This window comes from Pagrus major, chromosome 7 (genome assembly GCF_040436345.1).
Source record: "Pagrus major chromosome 7, Pma_NU_1.0".
In the NCBI taxonomy this organism is placed as follows: Eukaryota; Metazoa; Chordata; class Actinopteri; order Spariformes; family Sparidae; genus Pagrus; species Pagrus major.
This window is the reverse complement of record NC_133221.1, coordinates 221289-231288: the sequence shown is the minus strand read 5'-3', so window position 1 is coordinate 231288 and position 10000 is coordinate 221289. Positions and strand designations below refer to the sequence as shown.

At 46.6% G+C, this 10000-nt stretch overlaps 2 protein-coding genes across 3 annotated transcripts in view; both read left to right on the top strand.

Moving 5' to 3' along the window:
- The window catches only part of abcd1 (ATP-binding cassette, sub-family D (ALD), member 1), a 27451-nt gene extending 27074 nt beyond the window's left edge, over positions 1–377 (top strand). For both annotated transcript variants that reach the window (XM_073469747.1, XM_073469748.1), the window contains exon 17: positions 1–377. This exon is cut by the window's left edge and continues 754 nt beyond it. The gene's annotated coding sequence lies outside the window, so the exon portion shown is untranslated.
- Positions 378–1789: 1412 nt separating this feature from the next.
- Positions 1790–10000, top strand: part of plxnb3 (plexin B3) — a 70012-nt gene continuing 61801 nt past the window's right edge. Inside the window, exon 1 of the mRNA XM_073470192.1 lies at positions 1790–1901. The gene's annotated coding sequence lies outside the window, so the exon portion shown is untranslated. The remainder of the gene's footprint in view (positions 1902–10000) is intronic.

The window sequence follows — 10000 nt, the reverse complement described above, 5'->3', positions numbered from 1 at the left end:
TCTATACATCAGGTCACATGACAGCCACAACTGAGGGCTTTTATTTTGTATTTCACTCAGTCACATGACTGGTCATGATGTCATGATGACATCATGACTGTGAGGTCATGATGACATCATGACTGTGAGGTCATTTTTCATTTGTGCCAATTTGATTCTTTTATTGTTTGTTTATAGTGGAGCTGCTTCATCTGATCAGACCAATCAATCAATCAATCAATCGACCAATCAATCAATCAATCGGTCGTCCAGCAGCTCAGCTGATTAGTAAATCAATACATGTGCTGCCCTTTGATAAGTAAACAAAGTTTATAGTTGAAGATGTTTCATGTTTGTATGATGACGAACTTTAGTAGAAAATAAAAATTATAACCATCTGCGTTTGTCCAGTGTTTTTCAAAATAACGGTACTTTTCAAAATAAAGTTAGGTCAGAAATAATTTAGTCAGAACAAAAAGCTCAGAGTTCATATTGATCAGTAAACATATTGAACGTTAAACATATTGATCATCAGAGAGATGAGACTAACTTGTTTTTGTTTTTTTATCATCAGCTGTTTTGTTGACACTGCAGTGATTTGAAATCAGATTACATTTAACCTGTTGGATTACTTCACGTCAGTGGTGGACAGTAACTAAGTACATTTACTCCAGTGTTGTACTCAAGTACTATTTTGAGGTATTTGTACTTTTTGTACTTTTTATGCTACTTGATACTTTTACTGTGTTATTTCCTGCTGACCTTTCAAATTAAGAGTTAAACTGATGATCTGGAGATAAAATGATCTGATGCTTGCGAGTTAATCAATACTGACTGGCTGAGGTAAACCAGAGTACTTCCTGCAGCGGTGTGTAAACATCTTGACTGAGTCCAGTTTTATTAATCGATCATCAGTTTGAGTTGTTCTTTAATAAAAACTGAAGATCACATTTTATAAACCAACTACTGATCGATTCATCCAGACAGCGATCGACAGATAATAATGTGAATAATCCTCAATTGCAGTCAGGATCCATAATCTCGGTTTGATTGGTCTCAGGGGTTTGATGACTCTGCAGACAGTGTGAAGTGACTCACTGTGTTCACCAGGAACCACAGAAGAAGAGCAGAGACAATAAAACACATCAGTGTGAAGGACACAGGACGTCCGGTGGACACGTCAGGTCGGTTCATGTCCCTCAGGACTGAAGACGACATGAACGTACAGAAACAGCCAGAAACTACAAGAAGGATCCGAACTGATCCCTGAGTCCACGAGACAGATGGACAGATTGGACCTGACAAGACACCGTCCTCTGACAGAGTCCTGGTTCAGACAGACGGGAGAGACGGGACATGAGACATGATGGAGGCTCAGTGAGACGGTCTGTCCCTGAAACTGATCAGAGTCCTGATCCCAATTAGAAACTGTGAGCCTGATGAGCTGCAGACAGCAGGAGAAACATGGAGAGGTGGCAGGGTCCGCCACATATAAACAAAGTAAAACCATTTAAACTGCGTTTGTTTGAAGATCTTTGTCTGCTCATTAACATTTCCTCAACAAAACTACAGACTGCTCCTTTAATCACAGACCTGAGCAGTGGTCTGTGGCTTCATGTACAAACAGTCTGTCACAGAGCAGATCAATAATCACTTCTGATCACTTGGAGTGAATATTGATCAGTGAGCCTGTGAGCCAGGCAGCAGCACGGCAGCAGGTTGTTGGTTCTCCTCCCTGCAGAGGAGCGTCAGAAAAGCCTCCCGGCGGCGCGCGGAGCGGGGCGGGGTCTGTGTCGGACCTGTTGTGAGGCTCTCGGTCCGGATCGTGTACGTTTGCGTCTCTGCTGGACTCCCTGCGGGTTCCTGGAAGTTCTCCCGGGCCGGTTGGACCTCGGCGGAGTGGAACAGCCCGCTGAGATCAGGTGAGTCTGACCCGGATCACTCTGTCCCCCTTTTCACGTCCCAAACTTGTCCCGAGCTGCAGCTGCTGCAGGAAGGAAGGCGCGTGTGAGTCAGGCGTGTCTGACAGCGACGCGCCAGACTCCGTTCACAAATCTGACCGTTTTAAATGTTGCCGCTTATCTTTGTCGTTTTACACCGGAAAGTAAAAAACTGAACGTGTTTCAGAAACGGGACAAGTCGGTCTGTGATCCGGCTCCGACTGTTAATGAAACCGTCTTCCTCTGTGTCGGTTCTGCGGGTCGAACTCACACAGCCGTTAAACACACAGCGGCGGAGGCTGAACACGAGCCAGTTTAAAACTTGAGGTTTCTTTGACGGAGTCTGGTCGGTGGATTGTGACGGAACCGAATTTAACAGCAGAGAAGATTTAAAATCTGCTCCTGTGTGTGTGTGTGTGTGTGTGTGTGTGTGTGCGTGCGTGTGTGTGTATGTCGGGTGTTCCCAGCCTGTCCTGGCACGGCACGGCTCAGCCCGCAGCCGCATACTGAATAGCTCACATTCCAACACACACGCACACACACACACACACACACACACACACACACACACACACACACACACACACTGTTTTTTTATAGCAGAAGTGAGTTTAGAAGTCACCTTTGCTGACGTTGCACAGCCTCAGGAAAGTTTGCGTCACGTGACCCACAGACAACAAACAAAAACAACACACACACACACACACACACACACACACACACACTTGTTAGCTTGTTAAAGGAAACTTCCACTCAACTAAAGTCTCCATCTGCTGTGAACAACAACAACCAGCCCGCTCTGATCTCAGGTCAGTTTGACGTTGGTCTGAAACACACTGAAGAGGATCTCTGACAGTCGATCAGCTGATTCAGGATCTGACGAGCTTTTAATGAGCTGCAGGAATCAGATGTGATCACAAACATCAACATGTCCTCCTGAGGACGCCTCGCTGTGAATCTTTAGCTCCTCACAACCCAGCTGGAGGCCGGACCGTCGCTGACATGTTGTCTGAAAACACACACAGATCAGGTCTGTTCAGTGTGGTGTCAGTGTGAAACGGACCTGTGACGACGCTCGACACCGTGTCACTGCTGAGTGGGTCCAAAGATTGGACACGCTGTCTGGGCTCAGTGGTGCCTTCAAGTTCAGAGCAAATGTGCAAATCCTCCACACGGTCATCCACACGTCTGTCATCAGGGTGACCATGGTAACAAGTATGTGACAGGGTAACAGACAGAGTCCGGTCTGTCGAGTTCAGGTTGGACTCAGTTATGACTCTCTCGTCTTAGTCCGGAGCTGATCAGAACCTTCATCCAAACACAGCTGAGAACACGAAGGCAGCAAATTCTGATAAAAGCTCAGAGCTTCAGTTCAGAAGTCATAAATCAAGTTTTATTAGTTTTACGTCTCAAGGATTTAAATAGACCGCCATTTTGTTTTTAAAAGCTTTAAAAAATGGCGGTTTTCTAACAACAACAACAACAACAATAATAATAATAATAATGATAATAATAATAATAATAACAACAGATATGTCTCCATCACATAGTTAACAGGACTTCTTGGCGCTTCAGACAGTGTTGTGTGTGAGCGCCCCCTGGTGTTTCAGAGAACACTGCAGCAGACAGCTCACGCCTGTTCTGTGGCGGACCACGCCACCACACGTCACACACCAACATAAACAAAGCTTAAAGACACGTATTCAGGTCTGTCATCAACACTTCAGTTTGAAAAAGACCAATGATGAGCCTCCTCATCCTCTTCCTCCTCCTCCTCTTCTTCCTCTTCCTCCTCCTCCTCCTCCTCTTCTTCCTCTTCCTCCTCCTCCTCCTCCTCCTCTTCTTCCTCTTCCTCCTCCTGTTCTTCCTCCTCTTATTCCTCTTCCTCCTCCTGTTCCTCCTCTTCTTCCTCTTCCTCTTCCTCTTCCTCTTCCTCCTCCTCCTCCTCTTCTTCCTCTTCCTTCTCCTCCTCCTCCTCCTCTTCTGGTTCTCAGAACCTTTCAGGACACTGATTGGTTCCTTCAGCCTGTTGTTGTCTGTGTTTCCATGGTGACCTGTGACTCCACATTGATAAACAAAAAAAATTTAACAAACTAAAATTCAGATAAAACTCGACCAATCAGAAACATTCAGCGCTACGATCTTATTGGTGGTCCTGGTGTGGTCCTGGTGTGAGTCCAGTTCAGTGTGACTGCGAAGATGTTGGGTTAAACCTGCAGATTACAGCACATTAACACTGTGTGTGTGTGTGTGTGTGTGTGTGTGTGTGTGTGTGTGTGTGTGTGTGTGTGTGTGTGTGTGTGTGTGTGTGGATTAGAGGTGATTAAACAGTAATCTGAATCTGGACTCAGACTAAATCCTTCAGATTAGTCAAATGGACGTTTCAGTTAAATCATCTTCATCATACAGATGATGAAGATGATGATGATGATGTTTCATATAGGTCACATGACCTGAGTGTCAGTGTGTGTGTGTGTGTGTGTGTGTGTGTGTGTGTGTGTCCTCTTTTCACCAAATCTCATTGAGAAAACAACAAATGATGTTTCTTCTCATGTGACCCTGAGCAGTGACTGTCAGGAGGAACCAGCCTGAAGCCGCAACAAAGAAACACATGAAGAAGAAAACATGAGCTGCAGTCAGAGAGTGAGAGTCATCTCACACCAAACTTCATATCATTATCCACAACAACCAACCGATCAGCTGTCAGAATATGATGAGCGAGCAGCCGCCATGACAGACAAACATCATCTCCATTAACTCCCCTCTGAACTGAGAACAGCTGTTGCACAGGTGAAGCCCACCTGAACCTCTGGGTGACATCACCACATGTTCTGACTGACACATGAAGGAAACATGTTTATGATTTTATGAAATCACCACAAATCAAAATGTTTCCTACAAACACGTCATGATGACACACACAAACACACACACTGTGCTGATCACTGATCAATGAACCACTTCAATCACACACAGGACGTGTTCTGTTGATCCAGTTCAGACCTGAGCTACAGGCTCATCAACTTCCTCTGTGTGTGTGTGTGTGTGTGTGTGTGTGTGTGTGTGTGTGTGTGTGTGTGTGTGTGTGTGTGGCTCCTGGGAGTATGTTGTCACATACCAGCACAGGTGCTGCTGGTTGTGTATCAGTTGTATTTGGACAGGTGAGTCGTCCTCATGTGGGACTGAAGAGGTCATCATCACCTCTTTGTTTTATAATCACTGCACATGTGACGGATTCAAACTGTGGTTCTATAGAAGTTGTTCCTCCGTGTAGAACAGAACAGAACCAGACATTAACTAACGATCCTCAGTTATCTGAAGCGTCTCGTGTTTGATCTCCTTTACAGTTCATGAGTGTTGAACCTCAACTTGTAGTTTCAGTTAAAAAGTCTTTGTAGTTCGATCAGAGTGAGACGTCTTCACTAATAAAACCATCAGAGTCAGAGTTTGGAGTACCCTGGTTATGATCGGGTCGTAGGAGTACCCTGGTTATGATCGGGTCTTAGGAGTACCCTGGTTATGATCGGGTCTTAGGAGTACCCTGGTTATGATCGGGTCGTAGGAGTACCCTGGTTATGATCGGGTCTTAGGAGTACCCTGGTTATGATCGGGTCGTAGGAGTACCCTGGTTATGATCGGGTCTTAGGAGTACCCTGGTTATGATCGGGTCTTAGGAGTACCCTGGTTATGATCGGGTCGTAGGAGTACCCTGGTTATGATCGGGTCCTTGAGAGACTGTAGGAAGTTTTATATTTAAGGTTCTGGGGTGTGATCTGTATATGTTGACATGTTAATGAACTATATTTAAATGTTTCTTTAATGTCACATTTCTGTGGTTTTACATCAGCCTCACTTTCAGTTTCTTCTTCACTGACCTTGTGTTGAATCTCACATTCACTTCACGTTCTTCACTCAGTCAGAAACCTGAAGTCTTCTGGAATCAGAGCGTTTCTGGTATTTTTGCTCAAAGACTTCAAAGAATGAGCAGAAGGACGAAGTGAAGGGCAGCTGCTGTCGATGGAGGCTCTGGTCCTGAATCTGAAGTCCAGTTTCCTTCATTTACGTCTCCAGGACAGACTGAGACACAAAATCATTTCCTGTGAAGATTAGTCATCGAGTCTTAACGTGGTTCAGTCGTCAGGAGGCTTTGTTGGTAGAATAAGAGCAAACACGCTTCCTGTCTTCAGTCTCAGGCTGTGTTTGATGTGTTTTGACGCCCTGAACCTGAACTGACGGGGGGGGGGGGGGGTGTAGGGCGACCGGAGGACGAGTTGAAACAAACAAGAAACTCACAAAGACGTGGGGGTGGGGGGGGCGCGGGGTGGGGGGGGTGCTATTGTTGATCCTGGATTAGGGCGTGGCCTCAGAGAAGATTACACACACACACACACACACACACACGCTGTTGAGTGGAGTGTGAATGAAGCGTCCTTGATCGCACCAACTGCTGAGCCCCCCCCACGAATACTCATCACCCCCCCATCCCTCGAAGTTCCCCCAACACACACACCTCCCCCTCCTCCCCCGTGTGTGTGTCAGATCACACACACACCAACTGTGTGTGTAGCTGGAGGTGATATTAATAATCCATAAAGAAGCTGGTTTCTCTCGATCGCTCCCTGTGGAGTCAACACACACACACACACACACACACACACACACACACACACACACACACACTGCTAACCAGCTGTCTCTCTGCCTGACAGACAGACAGGATGGTGGAGTCATCACTTTCTGTGTTGCGTTTTAAAACTGATCCAGGATCAGAGCCGAGTATATGGTTACTGCAGCGGCCTGAGAAGATAACTGGATGATAATAATAATAATGAATCAAATATTATTAGTTCTGAAATAATAAACTGGACCAACAGAAAGTGTTGATGTTTGATACCTGAAGTACATTTAGTTTAAAATACTGCAGAACTTCAAAGACCTGTCAACACTCCCCACCAATCAGGGTGCAGTGGTCCGAGACTGACATCTGTGATGGTCAAACATAAAAGTCTGATGGTTAGGACCAGGTTTAGTCTCAGGATCAGGTTTAGTCTCAGGATCAGGTTTAGTTTCAGGACCAGGTTTAGTTTCAGGATCAGGTTTAGTCTCAGGACCAGGTTTAGTCTCAGGACCAGGTTTATCCCACTGTGAGTGCAGACGGCAGAACAGAATAAAACCGTCTTCATGTTAAAGTCAGGCGTGTCCCTGTGATGGTCGAGGTTTCCATGGAGATGGTTGGTGTAACGGTGGTGATGAGTGCAGCTGACGGCGAGCAGAGCGGGACCTCAGAATGATAGTAATACCAACACGTGTGTGTGTGTGTGTGTTAATAATTGGCTGTGATGAAAAATTCTCTTTGATGTCGAAGTGAGAACGCCTGAAGAGCCAGAAACAGTCAGCCAGAAACAGTCAGCAGGAGACAGTCAGCAGGAGACAGTCAGCCAGAAACAATCAGCAGGAGACAGTCAGCAGGAGACAGTCAGCAGGAGACAGTCAGCCAGAAACAATCAGCAGGAGACAGTCAGCAGGAGACAGTCAGCCAGAAACAGTCAGCCAGAAACAGTCAGCAGGAGACAGTCAGCCAGAAACAATCAGCAGGAGACAGTCACCCAGAAACAGTCAGCAGGAGACAGTCAGCCAGAAACAATCAGCAGGAGACAGTCAGCCAGAAACAATCAGCCAGAAACAGTCAGCAGGAGACAGTCAGCCAGAAACAATCAGCCAGAAACAGTCAGCAGGAGACAGTCAGCCAGAAACAGTCGGCAGGAGACAGTCAGCCAGAAACAGTCAGCCAGAAACAGTCAGCAGGAGACAGTCAGCCAGAAACAGTCAGCAGGAGACAGTCAGCCAGAAACAGTCAGCCAGAAACAGTCAGCAGGAGACAGTCAGCCAGAAACAGTCAGCAGGAGACAGTCAGCCAGAAACAGTCAGCCAGAAACAGTCAGCAGGAGACAGTCAGCCAGAAACAGTCAGCAGGAGACAGTCAGCCAGAAACAATCAGCAGGAGACAGTCACCCAGAAACAGTCAGCAGGAGACAGTCAGCAGGAGACAGTCAGCCAGAAACAATCAGCAGGAGACAGTCAGCCAGAAACAGTCAGCAGGAGACAGTCAGCAGGAGACAGTCAGCCAGAAACAATCAGCAGGAGACAGTCAGCAGGAGACAGTCAGCCAGAAACAGTCAGCCAGAAACAGTCAGCAGGAGACAGTCAGCCAGAAACAATCAGCAGGAGACAGTCACCCAGAAACAGTCAGCAGGAGACAGTCAGCCAGAAACAATCAGCAGGAGACAGTCAGCCAGAAACAATCAGCCAGAAACAGTCAGCAGGAGACAGTCAGCCAGAAACAATCAGCCAGAAACAGTCAGCAGGAGACAGTCAGCCAGAAACAGTCAGCAGGAGACAGTCAGCCAGAAACAGTCAGCAGGAGACAGTCAGCCAGAAACAGTCAGCAGGAGACAGTCAGCAGGAGACAGTCAGCCAGAAACAATCAGCCAGAAACAGTCAGCAGGAGACAGTCAGCCAGAAACAGTCAGCAGGAGACAGTCAGCCAGAAACAATCAGCAGGAGACAGTCAGCCAGAAACAGTCAGCAGGAGACAGTCAGCAGGAGACAGTCAGTAAAGTGTGGGACTGGGAGGCTGCCAGGATGATGACAAACATCACAGCTGACAGGTGGATAAAGATGGATGCTGTCTCACCTGCACAGGTACATGAAGGTGTCTCATGGACCGCCGTCGGTTGTATGAAGTGATGAAGGTCCAGACGCAGGCTGGCGGTCTGTGAGCGTCTGTGGTGCGTCGGCACCGTCGGCACCACAGGTGTGAATCTTCACCGGCTTCACGGGTCGATTTAGATTCTGCTGTCAACGATTGTCGATGCATCTCAGCGGACGACGTCCTCACTGATCACCTGACACGTCTGTTGTCATCTTCACATGGCTGCTTTAAGATGAAACATGTTGCTACATGCTCCCTCTGCTGGCCAGGTGAAAGCGTCTGGCTGATTGGGAATAACCATTAAGAGGGGGAGGACACTAGGCTCTCTCTCTCTCTGCAAGTTTCTGAAGTCGGCGCCGTCGGCTCTTGTCGTCTGCTTTTTGTCGGCTGATGTGTTGAATCTGTGGCTGGGCCCATCTGTGAGAGAAATCACTGTGATTGGCTGTTGAGCTCAGCGAATCAGTGCAGGAGAAGAGAAACAGAAACGTGAGAGCCTCTCGATGGCCACGATCACACACAGATCCAAACTTGTCGCCATTTTGTTGTTTCTGTTGTAGTTTGCTGCCGTGTGGAGTCTTTGTGTTGTTATGAACATGAATGTTTGAACCAATGAGAGACGTTCAGACTGAACATGTGATGAACTGTGACTGACATCAGCTGATGTGATGCATTCAGGGCCTGCTGGAATTTAAAGATCAGCTGCGCATAAACTTTATTGAGCAGTTTGAACTGTCTTTATTGAGACTCCAGGCTTTGACAGAGTCTTTATTGAAATGAGCTCAGCTAACAAAGAGCGCCTGAACAAAAGGAGTGAATTTAAATGAACTTTATTGAAAGACTGGTGGTGAACAGCGTTAGCGAAGAGTCAGGCTCCAGCAGAGAGGCTTTATTTAAACACAGTCTGTGGACAAAGAGGAACAAAACGACAGGATGAGCTCTGATGAAAAGAACCATTCAAAAAGCTTTATTGACACACAGAGCTGCAGCGTTGACAGTCTGTAACAGGATGTGTGTGTTATTATTATTGTTATTATTCATACAATCATTTAAGCTCGTGTGAACAACGATCAATAACTCTAACAACTAGTTCAATAGTTTGTGAAATGTTGTGGAGCTGATTATTGATCCAACACTAATCATCAATAACCCATCACAGGAAACTGACCCTGGATCTGCCAATGAGCCAATCACAACAACTCCTCACACTCTCTGCTGTGTGTTCATGTAACTGTGTGTGTCTGTGTGTGTGTGTGTATGTGTGTGTGTGTGTGTCCTGCTGTTTGTAATGAAGCAGGAAGTTCCTCCTGTGTGAGAGAATGAGCTGAATTTACTGTCTCACTGTTTCCATTTCCTCTGCTGGTGCTCACTC